The sequence below is a fragment of the Akebia trifoliata genome, chromosome 16, assembly GCF_017979445.1.
Source record: "Akebia trifoliata isolate Shusen 1 chromosome 16, ASM1797944v1, whole genome shotgun sequence".
In the NCBI taxonomy this organism is placed as follows: domain Eukaryota; kingdom Viridiplantae; phylum Streptophyta; class Magnoliopsida; order Ranunculales; family Lardizabalaceae; genus Akebia; species Akebia trifoliata.
The window spans coordinates 24800955-24812651 of NC_141390.1; the positions used below are offsets into that span (position 1 = coordinate 24800955).

Consider the following 11697-nt stretch of genomic DNA (forward strand, 5'->3'; position numbering starts at 1 on the left):
AAGCTTGGAAAATCCATTTGTGTGGTCCGAGTCAAAATAAAAGAAATCAACTTGGGATCCTTGGTCAAGTCAGCAAGGAGGGTCAACTCTTTTATTATAAGGATTGTAATAATCAACAATTTTTAGAAAGAAAATCTTTGATTAGAAGAGAGCCTGACAAAACGTGACTAGACGCTGGCTGCCATAATGTAAACCCAGTAGCAGATGACCAGATTTGAGAACACGTTTGACAAATCAACCTCTCACAATCTCCTTGACTTGTCCATGTTGTGAGTTGAGTGACATGGGGGTGGTCAGTCCAGATGACAAACTCTTGGAAACACTTCATTCGCAAATAGATTGCTTGTGCTATTTGTGTTGGTGTGACATAGGGCTGTTCAGCCCGAATGACAAACTCTTTGAACTACTTCATTCGCACAACAGATTTCTTGTACTGTCCCTCCATTTGGGTTGAGCCAACACTAGAGGCGTTGAGTTTAAAAGAGGTTTGTTACATTGTACGAAATCTGTGGCAGAGAAAATCTCAACCCTTGCCATCATTTTACAGAAAGGCTCGAGATAGTAATTTGGTCGATGTCTTGTATTAACTAAGTTTTGACTTTGGTCCATGGCCTACCAAATCAGATCAACTACATATACTGGAATGTGCACCGGAGAGTAAATAAAAAAGGATTACATTGATGTCATTCCCTTATAAAACAACTAAACCATGTAAGTTTTTGGAGTAACTCACTCAGAATGTTCATTAAATCACAACAAAATTCTGATCCAAGCATCATACCTAACAAAGTAACATTGTGGAGGATCATACACTTCACTTCCAAGTAATTAAAATTTATTTACCTATCTATCAGATTTCATTGATGACCTCAAGAATATATGGTCTGATTTAGCCATTTAGATATACTATTACTTGCTATCTCAACTCATTATAAGCTTGATTTTGCTTCCATTTATTTATATTGGTTATTGGGTTTTAGTTATTTTTATTAAAAACTGAAATCATGATTGAATTGGAAAAATTGGAGATTAGAATAACACATACAACTGTATTTTAGCTCAACTTTCCAAGCATATTAGACTAGAAAATATGCAATTATTCTGTGATGAGATAATCCTCACCAAAAATTCCCTCAACTTAGACACTTGTTGGCCTAAGTTGTGTTCTTATTTGCTAAAATAAAAAAAGGTAAATTTTGGGTTTTCTGTATGTATTGAAATGTATGTGAACATTTCTGCAGTTGAATTTAGTCGAAAAATTCTTAACTCTGAATGAAATCTATAAGATCTTTTAGCTCACTTGGGACCTGTCATGGGAGAAGACATGTAAAAGAGATTCTAAGCCAACTCATCTCATCCAACTCTTTTCCGAAACTGCTCCATCTCAAGAGTCAATTATTATTACCTACCAAGATATTCATTTGGATAGAATATCTTTACTTTTAGTGGTAGTCTTTATAAGAATATCTTTACTTTTACTATATTCTCTGTCAACTTCCATGTGCCTTATTCTTTGTATGATTTCAACATATACTTGGTCTATAAAGAATGGTTTTGGTCCACCTTGTGATTCCTTTTGAACCATATATATGATGGATTTGTATTGGTAAATTTACCATGTGTTGTTTACATGGGATGGTTTTGGTCCACATTGTGATCCCCCTTAAACCATGTGCATGCGTGCGTGTACAACTTAGTAAGTATTAGCATATATCTTTATCGTTTAAGGTCCAATCTTTCTTATTTTCAGCTTATTTTATGAATTTATCCTTTGTTTTTTCCTCTTACTTGTCAGTTGTATGTTTGATGGAGAGGCTCGAAGTTCTAAGCAAAGAGTGGATGTCGAAACCTAGGTTATCAACGGAATATATTGATGGTGTAGTGTCATTTATTGAATACTTGAAAACGAATAAACAGAATTTCAGTTATGATGATCATTCCTTTTGTCCTTGTGTCAAATGTCGTAATACTTCATCGAGAAGGTAAGATATAGAAATAATCGTAGAACACTTAGTTTGTGACGGTGTAGATACTTCTTACACGAGATGGATATTCCATGAAGAACATTGGAGGGGCAGGGATCATGTAACAATCGGGGCTAGTACATCTGTTCGTCAGTGTGATGGATATATGGTCCCAAGAATGACAGACATGTTGAATGATGTGCTTGGACGTTTTTCCAACGAAGAAGATGAAGTTACTTGTATGGACGAGTGTTTTGATAGAAATGATGACCAAGTCCATGATGATTTAACAGATGATATTCAATATCACCAAATGATAGAAGAAGCGATGCAACCCTTATATCATTCATGTCAAAAAGAGGATACAAAATTGTCAGTTATAGTTAAGTTGTTGAGTATGAAAACTAGACATCAATGGTCTCAAAAGAGTTTTGATGAATTGTTGCAAATGATTAAAAGGATATTGCCATATGATAACTCTTTACTAGAGAGTATTTACTCTACAAAGAAAATGATCAGGACTTTACAGATGAAATGCGAGATTATTCATGTATGTCCTAATGATTGTATATTGTATTGGAGAGAGAATAAAGGTAGAAATAGTTGTCCAAAATGTGGTGAGAGTAGATAGAAACCGGTTAATGAAAAGAAGTCGAGGAAAAAACTTTTACCGATTAAAATATTGAGGTATTTCCCACTAACGCAAAGGTTGAAAAGAATGTATAGTGTGCCATGGATTGCAGAGAACATGAAATGGCATTTTAAAGGATGTCAACAACGAAAAGAGTTTATGTGTCATCCAGTGGATTCATCTTGTTGGAGAGGAGTGGATAGTAAATGGGGAGATTTTGCTGTTGAGCCACGCAATGTTCGATTGGGACTTGCAACAGATGGATTTAATCCATTTTGGATGAAAAACAACTCATACAGTTGTTGGCCTGTTATGGTTGTTCCATATAATCTATCACCTTCTTTATGCATGCGGAAGGAGTTTACGATGTTGACACTTTTGATTCCTGGGAGAAATGGTCAAAGACATGACATTGACGTGTACTTGTAGCCACTGATTGCAAAGCTAAATGAGTTGTGGTCTACAGGAATTGAAACATATGATGCTAGCACTAAACATACACTATGTAAAAAAAGCCCATATTTGACGGTCTTAGCCCGTCAAATTTTGAGAAATTTGACGGACCCTCCCGTCAAATATGCCTATCAAATATTCTGTTGTAGAATTTTTTTTTTGACGGCCCTGGACTATCAAATTATTGGAGAATGGGCTTTAAAAAAAAACAAAAAAAATCTATAGAGTATGACCGTCAAATTTGAAGGTTTAACAAATAATAGCACGGTTACCAATCACAATAAATGAAATAATAATAAAAAAAATCAGAAAAATAAAAAACAAAAAAAAAATCATAAAACAAGAATATGATGGACATCCATATTGACTGAAAAACAAAGAAGAGAAAATTGAATCAATATTCATGTATTAATATTTTGAAATTGAAATAGACCCAACTTCACATTAAATCGAAGAAAAAAGAAGAGAAAACTGAAGAACAAAATCTGAAAAATCTAAGTAAGAGGAGAAAATAGATTCGGTGGCCCAATTGATTTTCTTCACTGACATGCACTTGTTGATTGCTTCTTTGCAGCTGTGACCATCTTCGCAGCCTCTTTTAGAGCATCCATTGCCACATCGACAGCTTCATCCCGGCCTTTGAGCTCGATCGTCTCACGATAATCACCCTCCACCTTTGCAATTCGGTTTATAGCTACATGGAAGATATGGCTTACAAGCAACGTGATAACAAAGACCCCAACTGATACCATTATTGCTTTCCAAAGTGGGGCAGATTTCTACTTAAATCTGCAATGAAAAGAAAACAACTTCAATTCATCAAGAGTTTGTGGTGCCAAAACTTTAGTACTAATTCGTTCTCTTCATTAAGCACAATTGCTAACCTACAATGCATCTCATGCCTTCGAAATGGATCTCCAGAATCAAGTTTGCTAATGTGCAATGGACCCGTATCTGTTATAGTAGGACCATACATGCAGATGGGTGCAGAACTATTAGTTGTGTCATAAACATTCACCACAATGGTTTGTTTGCTCGCGAGTTGAATAAGTTGTTCTATAGTCATGGTCTACATGCTCTTGACTTTATATTTTCTTATACTACACATTCTTTTACGATATGATTATAATAAGAGTGAAAACCTAAAATAAAAATGCTATATAAGGAAAGATTATCTTTTTAGCATCATATCGATCTAAACAATATGGGAGACGATTTTTTGAGAGAATACAACAGGTGCATATTCATCTTGGATGGGTGAAGGATCCAACTTCTCTGGGATGTAATCTTGAACTGGGGACTTATCCTTTGTCTCCATTTTCTTTATTGTCCATCCATGCAGCTTCTCAAAGTGCTCTCTCAGAATGCACAACTTTCTAAGCATAGGCAACACCACTAGTTAATGGCCTTTCAAAACCAGTTCTTTTTGTATACTCTCCAATGTTCTCCGTGGAAAAAAAAGATGGTCAAGGTCACAATTGCTAGAAATCACATTGACACCAAATATAATAAAACATGAAAGAATCAAATGTTCAATGTTCAAATAAAAATGATTTAGAAAATAGTAGAAGAAAATAGTGGGTAAGAGACAGCATTACCTGATCAATTGTGGGAGGATGCTTCCCATGGTGAAAGGTTGAGACAAGAATGGCTAAGGCATGGACATGGTTCATGCTCACATTACAAGAGGACTAACTTTACAGCGTGTTATAAGAGTGAGAAAACGAATGCAGGACCTGCTGCTGTTGTTGCATTGGTTGTCGGGTGGCGGTGGTTCCACCTACTATTCTTCTCACACCCATCCTCTTCTGTCCACGATGTCCTTGCCTCTGAAGGTGTTGATATTATTCAACAATATCAATCAGAATGACAGTTGTACAAAACTCACCCCCACACACCCACTTAACACTTGAAAAATAAAGGAAGAAAAACTGCAAGAAAGAGAAAAGAATAAAAGGAAAAGCGTGCGCACTAACACTTACATACATGCACAAAACGCACAAGGGCATACATTCCAAGTTAAAGTATCAAAAAAAGGAACCTACGAAGTACATACTTTCAAACAATGGGATATGTTGCTGACTGAAGAAGATAAAAATAGTTTCCATCATAGTTTCTGCAGAATATGCCATACTACTTGACAAAGAAACCGACCACTTGCTTCAATTAGAACTCCAAATTCAAACAGAACAAAAAGTTCAACTATTCATGGATGGGGGAAGTTAAGAACCCAAAGTGAATAGCAATTAACTCAGTTAGGCAGAAGGCTTTAAAACTTAAGAAGTACCAAACCAGGCTCAAAGAAATGATAATGGACTATGTCTTAACCGAGAAATGAAGAATCTCTTTTTTCCCCCCTTTTTAGCTGTCAACATGTTCTGAATTTCAGATCGAAATAGTCAAAATAGTTCAAATCAAGTGTGACAGAAAATACAACCAAACTTTCCTAAATCCTTTTGGGTTTTTTTCTTCTTTTTTTTTTCATTTTTCTTTCCCATTTTGTCCACGTAGAGGATTGATGTCTAGTGTCCTTTAAAAAACCGGCAAACTTAATGTTAATTTTCTAAAATTAAATCAACCAAAAGAATGGAAAAAAAAGGGAAAGTAAAACACAAGTATAGAAGAAAAAAAAAAGGAATAACAAAATGAGCTATTATAATACATGCATAAAGCACACGAATTGGCACACCACAAGAACAACAAGCCACATCTCCATAGTGCAATACACATTGTTCCCTTGATGATTATGGATCCTTTAGCGTGCAAAAGCAGTTACACCTAAGCATGCAATCCGATATATGAATAGGTGCTGTCGGCCTATCATTACTGCAGTGTGCCTCAAGCATGTATTATAATTATGATTTTATTTTTGAACATATATTTAACTCATTTGCAGAATCATACTTCCACTCATTTGGGTGTTTTAGACGAGCAAAGGGGGAAAAAGAAAGAAAGACAAAAAAAAAAAAAAAAAAAAAAATTATGTTGTCTCTCCTTTGAAGGATGCCACAAGATCAAATGGAACAATAAGTTCACAAAAAATAGTTGATCAGTCTACAAGGATAAAATTGAAGTTTTGTGAAGTACATGTAAAATTGGAAAATTTAATCCTTAATTGGAAAGATATTTTGTTACTGAGTCTTAGCAAATAAAATTTCAATTGTGATTGTTCTTTTTTTTCATATTTGACGTCCCATTTGCTTCCCTCTGCAGTACAGGAAGTTTTCTGTTTTCTCCTAGTTTTGTATATGCACTCCGAAACACCAAAACCAAAGCTTCGGTAACAAAACACTACTGAAACCTCCCAGCACTGCTCATCTCTAGTGATAAATAATATTGGATTAATCAAAGCTAAGGAAATTTAAGGCTAGTGGCATCATAATTTTGTATGACCAAAATGGAATAGAGGTTTAGTACACAATCTATGGAAAATCTTTCAACAATTCTGTGCACTAATCAAGGAAAACAAACTCGTAAACAATTGAATCCATAAGCAAAGGAATCCAATTACAAGTTTTGTCCATAACACATACATAAGAAATTTAGGGGACACCAAAATACTTAGGCATATAAAGTATCCTGTATCCATAAAATAGCAATTTGAGTGATACAAAAATGCATCCTTTTCCATACAGTCTCCACAAGAGAAAGAATGGTAAACATAAAAGAAACAGGAATTAACATTAAGCACAAGATAAGAAAAAAAAACAAGAGAACCCATCTACCATCGATTCTCCAGAAAAGCAGAGACGAGTTTATGAAATAACAGATGCTAGGAAATGTAGGTGTACTTCTCATAAACTCTCTCTATGAACACAACAACATCACCTTTTCATACATCACCTCTAGAGGTAAAAATAGAATTTTCAATTTGTAACTATAAGCATAAAACAAGTAAAAATTGTAACTATAAGCATACATCACCTTTGTATACAACAAGTACATGAGCAGCTGGATGATCATCCATAACTCTCTATCTATAAAATTCATGGTAAAGAATGACCTGAGAAGCATAGAAAGAACACGTTAGTGAAGACTCTGCACTTCCCTTTTTTCCCTTAGATTATTGGACTTTGACCTCACCTCACAATCCATTAATTAGATAACTTTGTCAATCTACTGTTTTGAGCTTATAAACATATGGTGCAGAATCACATGCATGCACATGCATCCGTAACAATATTAACAATTTAACCAACTAATGACTTGAAAGATAATTAATAAAAAAATGTGATTTAGACAGATAAACAAATTATGATCTTCTAGAACATCCGTGAGTTGAAAAATAGTAAAATTCAAGATTGAAAATTCTAATCCTAAACCACACTCTCATGCCAACTACTCATCCATAATACATAAAGTAATTAATTTCACTCAATTGATAACCTGATAACAACTAAAAATACTTTACCTTCAGCTAAACAAATTATGTTCCAACAAAGGCGTGTTGAAAATTTGGGATCAGCTGAACGAATGTTAATTCACTAAGGAAAAGATGAAATGTGGTGATATTCCATCGGCCATTTAGTGGAATTCTCCTCCAACCTTCGACAAGGAAGCATGGACTGACATATCTTCAAGCATGCACTGGGAATAGAGGAGAAAAAATAAGAAAAAAAAAATTGTCATGGAGTTTTCCATATTTCTGCAGCTCAAATGTCCCAAATACATAAAAATCAAACTAAATTATAAAGTAGCTGCCCAAGATTCTTGCAGCTGGAAATTGACCTTGCTGCACCATATTGTTGCAGAAAGTGACTTTTGTTGCCCTTGTGAGATAATTCAGTTTACTGTTTAACCATCCCAACCGATCCCCCAATTTCAGTCCTAAAACCCTGCTGTCCCAAAATCACATACCTGGCAGTCCTCACATACCCAAATACCCATCCTTTTTAACACTAAAATCTAATTGTAAGGCATGTTAACCCAAAAATCTAATTTTAAGGCATCCATACTTCCCAAAACCCCTACACATATAGTCCTTTGCCCCAACCAAACCCAGTATACCCCTTCCACATAAATTCCATCAAACGATTAACACCTCTAATAAACCAATTGACCATTCCTTTGAACATAACTACTATTAATACTGCTGGGTTCTTTATTGAATGTTTACTACATGTTCACAATTGTAAAACTTTATATTTACTCAATCACACATAGCCAATTGAGATAATGAATTCACTTCCTTACGATCGATCCACGCAAGAGTACATATTTCAAGCTCCATTAATCAACATAGTTGTGTTGTTAATTGATGAAAGATGTAATGAAGATCACCGCATGCACATGCTTGCAAAGAATGTGAGCTTCCCAGAAAAAAAAAATTAAAATAATTTGCACAAGAGTAGGGCTGGCAACGGATCAGTTCACCATATAATCTAAAAGATCTGATCCGAAAATTTCACCCTACAATCCAAATCTGATTTGAAAATTTCAGCCTACAATCCAGATCTGATCCGGTTAAAATTTCATCAATCCTAATCCGATTCAATCCAATAGTTTTTTTTTTTTTTTAAGTAATCATGTTTGGTGAAAATAACACCTACAGTTAGGGTTTGAGAGGGAAAAAAAGAAAGAGATTGGGGAAGAAACCCTCGTTGAGGACGATGAATTTTAGGTAAAAAAAAATTAAGAGATTGTCTATGGAGATGCAGATTTGCACTCTGCAATTGAAAAAAGAGGAGAGCCTGAAGAGAGAGAGAGAGAGAGAAGTACCTGCGTCGATCTATCGACCGAGACAGAGACTGTGAGAGGTCGATCGATCGATCGATGACAGTGAGAGAGGGCAAGGTCGACCGAGACAGAGACTGTGAGAGGTTGATCGATTGATAGATGACAGTGAGAGAGGGCAAAGAGAATGAGAAAGAGACGATGCAGTCGATCGATGAGAAAGACGAAGAGAAAGAGATGATGTAGTCAATCGATGAGAAAGACGAAGAAATCGATGACAGTGAGAGAGGCAGAGAGAATGAGAAAGAGACGATGCAGTCGATCGATGAGGAAGACGAAGAGATCGATGAAAACGTGAGAGAAAGAGAAGACGAAAACGTGGTCCACGGGCCGCGGATTTTGGATTTTAAAATTCGACGGGCTAGGCCCAACAAATTTTTTTTATATAAATTCGGGATTTTGACGTAGTGATATGTTTACAATGAGAGCAATTTTGTTATGGGCTATACATGATTTTTCATCGTACGGTCATTTATCGGGTTGTAAAATAGCGAGAAAATTTGCATGTCCTGTTTGTAGTGAAAGAACAGATTCAATGTGGTTAAAACATGGTGGAAAATTTGCTTATATGGGGTACAGAAAATTTTTAACTGATCTCAACCATCCTTTCAGAAGTCAAAAATCTCAATTTAATGGGTATGAAGAAAAAGAGAAGTAGAATCGTCGGTGGAGCGGAGTTGATCTATTAGCCAAGTTGGAAACAATTCATACAGAGTTTGGAAAATTACCAGATAAGATTCCTTACAATGTTTTAAAGTACCCAAGGGTGTGGGATTATAGGATCTAGATTTATCCATAGAAATCTGAGTTTCTTCTAACAGTTACTGGCAATTCAGGCTCATTGACTCGGTGTCTGTGTGCCATAATTTCTGATATTGTGCTTTAAGGCTTACACATTCATCCTTCTTAAAGAAAAAAGATGTTAAACAATCCAATTAGCTTCCATGCATTTGGCATCTTATTATTCAGAAAGTTTATGTTATTCTCAATTTGCCATTTTAAATTTTGTTAGCTGATTTGTTTTGTTTTGTTTCTACTCTATTGATAGAGAGATTATCTGTAAAGCAAGCATGATGTTTGTTTCTACTTTATTGGAGTCAAATATACTAAACACATGGCGGCACGGGTGCTCTACTCCATAGGTACATTACATCTCATAGGATCCTCCAAAACTAGGCTTTGAGCAGAGTTCCTCTATTCGAAGTACTCCATGCCAAGGCTCAGATGGTAAGTTTCCATATTACCTATGAGTGGTAATCCTTATTACTTGCATTTAATGGATTAGAATCCCTTCAAAATCAAGGCTTGTAATCCTTATTTTTGGGGTGTCCTGTTAATAGGCCAGCAGACCCATTCACACACTTGGGCACACACCAATGCATTTAAAATGTTGGGGTTGTATTGCTAACTCTGCCTGTTAACAAGAACAGTGAAGAAAGATTATGAAGCATATATTGTTAAAGTTGTAACCATATATTTGTTGTTTCTAGGTTTATGAACTCATAGTTGAAAATGTTGGCAGGAATTTCAACTATGGTCCAGCAAGTGAGACATTGGGGTTCGATGGACTGAGAAACCCATAATTGGTTTCTAACAACTCCCTAATTTCATTCAAAACAGCTCTCTAGTTTATATGTTTGTTTGTTTGTTGACTACACAGAGGTGCTAGAGCAGCAGTTTGAGAGAACTTCAAGGACAACCTTCTATTCGACATCTCTACAGAGCATCTTACAACATACTATGAAGACATGCAACGGGCTATATGGGTTGAAGGAGTAATATTTGGTTGCATCCCTGTAATCATAGCAGATGACATTGTCTTACCATTTGCGGATGCGATCCCATGGGAAGATATCGGCGTGTTTGTAGCCGAGGAAGATATGGAGGAGCTTCCAAGCACTTGGAGATATTGCCTTCGCCTACTCTTATTCCATCATCTTAATTGAAATTTAGGTATAATTCTAACTAAACCTCATCGACATAAAGATTTCCAATATCATCCACAATTTATTGTGATAGGTATCTTGAATCTAAGTGTTTATTGATCATCAGGGATGTATTGTACATCAGAAGTAATATTGAGGAAACAAAGATCACTCGCAAATCCTTCTATGAAGCAAGCAATGTTGTTCCCTCAACCAGCTCTGTCAGGAGATGCTTTCCATCAGGTATTGAATGGTCTTGCTCGTAAGTTGCCTCATGACAAAGGAGAAATGGGCGAAGAAATGGGATGACACGTCCAATTGAAAGTGGGATTTTTTTTTTTGTAAGAATTTATTACATTGATGTATGTGAACATGATCTCAAGAATTCTTCCAATATGTGAGATTAAAATTTTGACTTAAATAAGTAATTTTTTTTAAATCTTATTATTCTTTATATTATGAATTAAATGCAAATTGGTGTGGATCGGATGTGAATAGATGGGATGGAATGTGAATGTTGATGTGGATATGAATGTGTGATTTTTTTCACAGGTATAGGTTGAAAACAAAAGCATTTTGTCACATAAAAGTTCTAATCGTCGAAAATATGGTAAGAACTCATATTCGACGGCCTATAGCTATCGAATTTATAAAAATTTCTATGGTTTTTAGCCGTCGAATTTTTTTTTGACAAGGAAAAATTCGATGGTCCCGTTCGATGGTCGGGACTGTCGAATTGATCCATAATTCTACAGTTTTGGACCGTCGATATTTGGGTATTTGCACATAGTGTCTTCCACTTTAATAACATTCTTATTGTCAATCCAATCACACTTAAACACTAGTGGTGCCAGGTAAATATCAATATCATTTTAGGTTGTCGTGAACTTGATATTAGCAATGTTATCATCATGAATTTCCTTTTCATGCATAGCCATTGTGGAAGGTTGTATATGACCATTATAATGGGCCAACAACTATGTTTGTTGCT

The 11697-nt window shown here is 35.5% G+C and overlaps 1 long non-coding RNA gene across 3 annotated transcripts; it reads right to left on the reverse strand.

Annotated features, from left to right (window-relative positions):
- Window positions 1-3432: 3432 nt before the first annotated feature.
- LOC147383016 (uncharacterized) lies at window positions 3433-9174 on the reverse strand. Of its 3 annotated transcripts, XR_015173946.1 has the most exons (6): window positions 8767-9172; window positions 7460-7635; window positions 6973-7051; window positions 4647-4877; window positions 3933-4529; window positions 3433-3837 (listed from the first exon to the last, which is right to left on the reverse strand). It is a non-coding gene; the product is annotated as an uncharacterized LOC147383016 (long non-coding RNA). The 3 variants fall into 3 exon arrangements; XR_015173945.1 differs by having other exon boundaries at window positions 3937-4877; window positions 8767-9174; XR_015173944.1 differs by having other exon boundaries at window positions 3933-4877; window positions 8767-9174.
- Between the last annotated feature and the right edge of the window lie 2523 nt (window positions 9175-11697).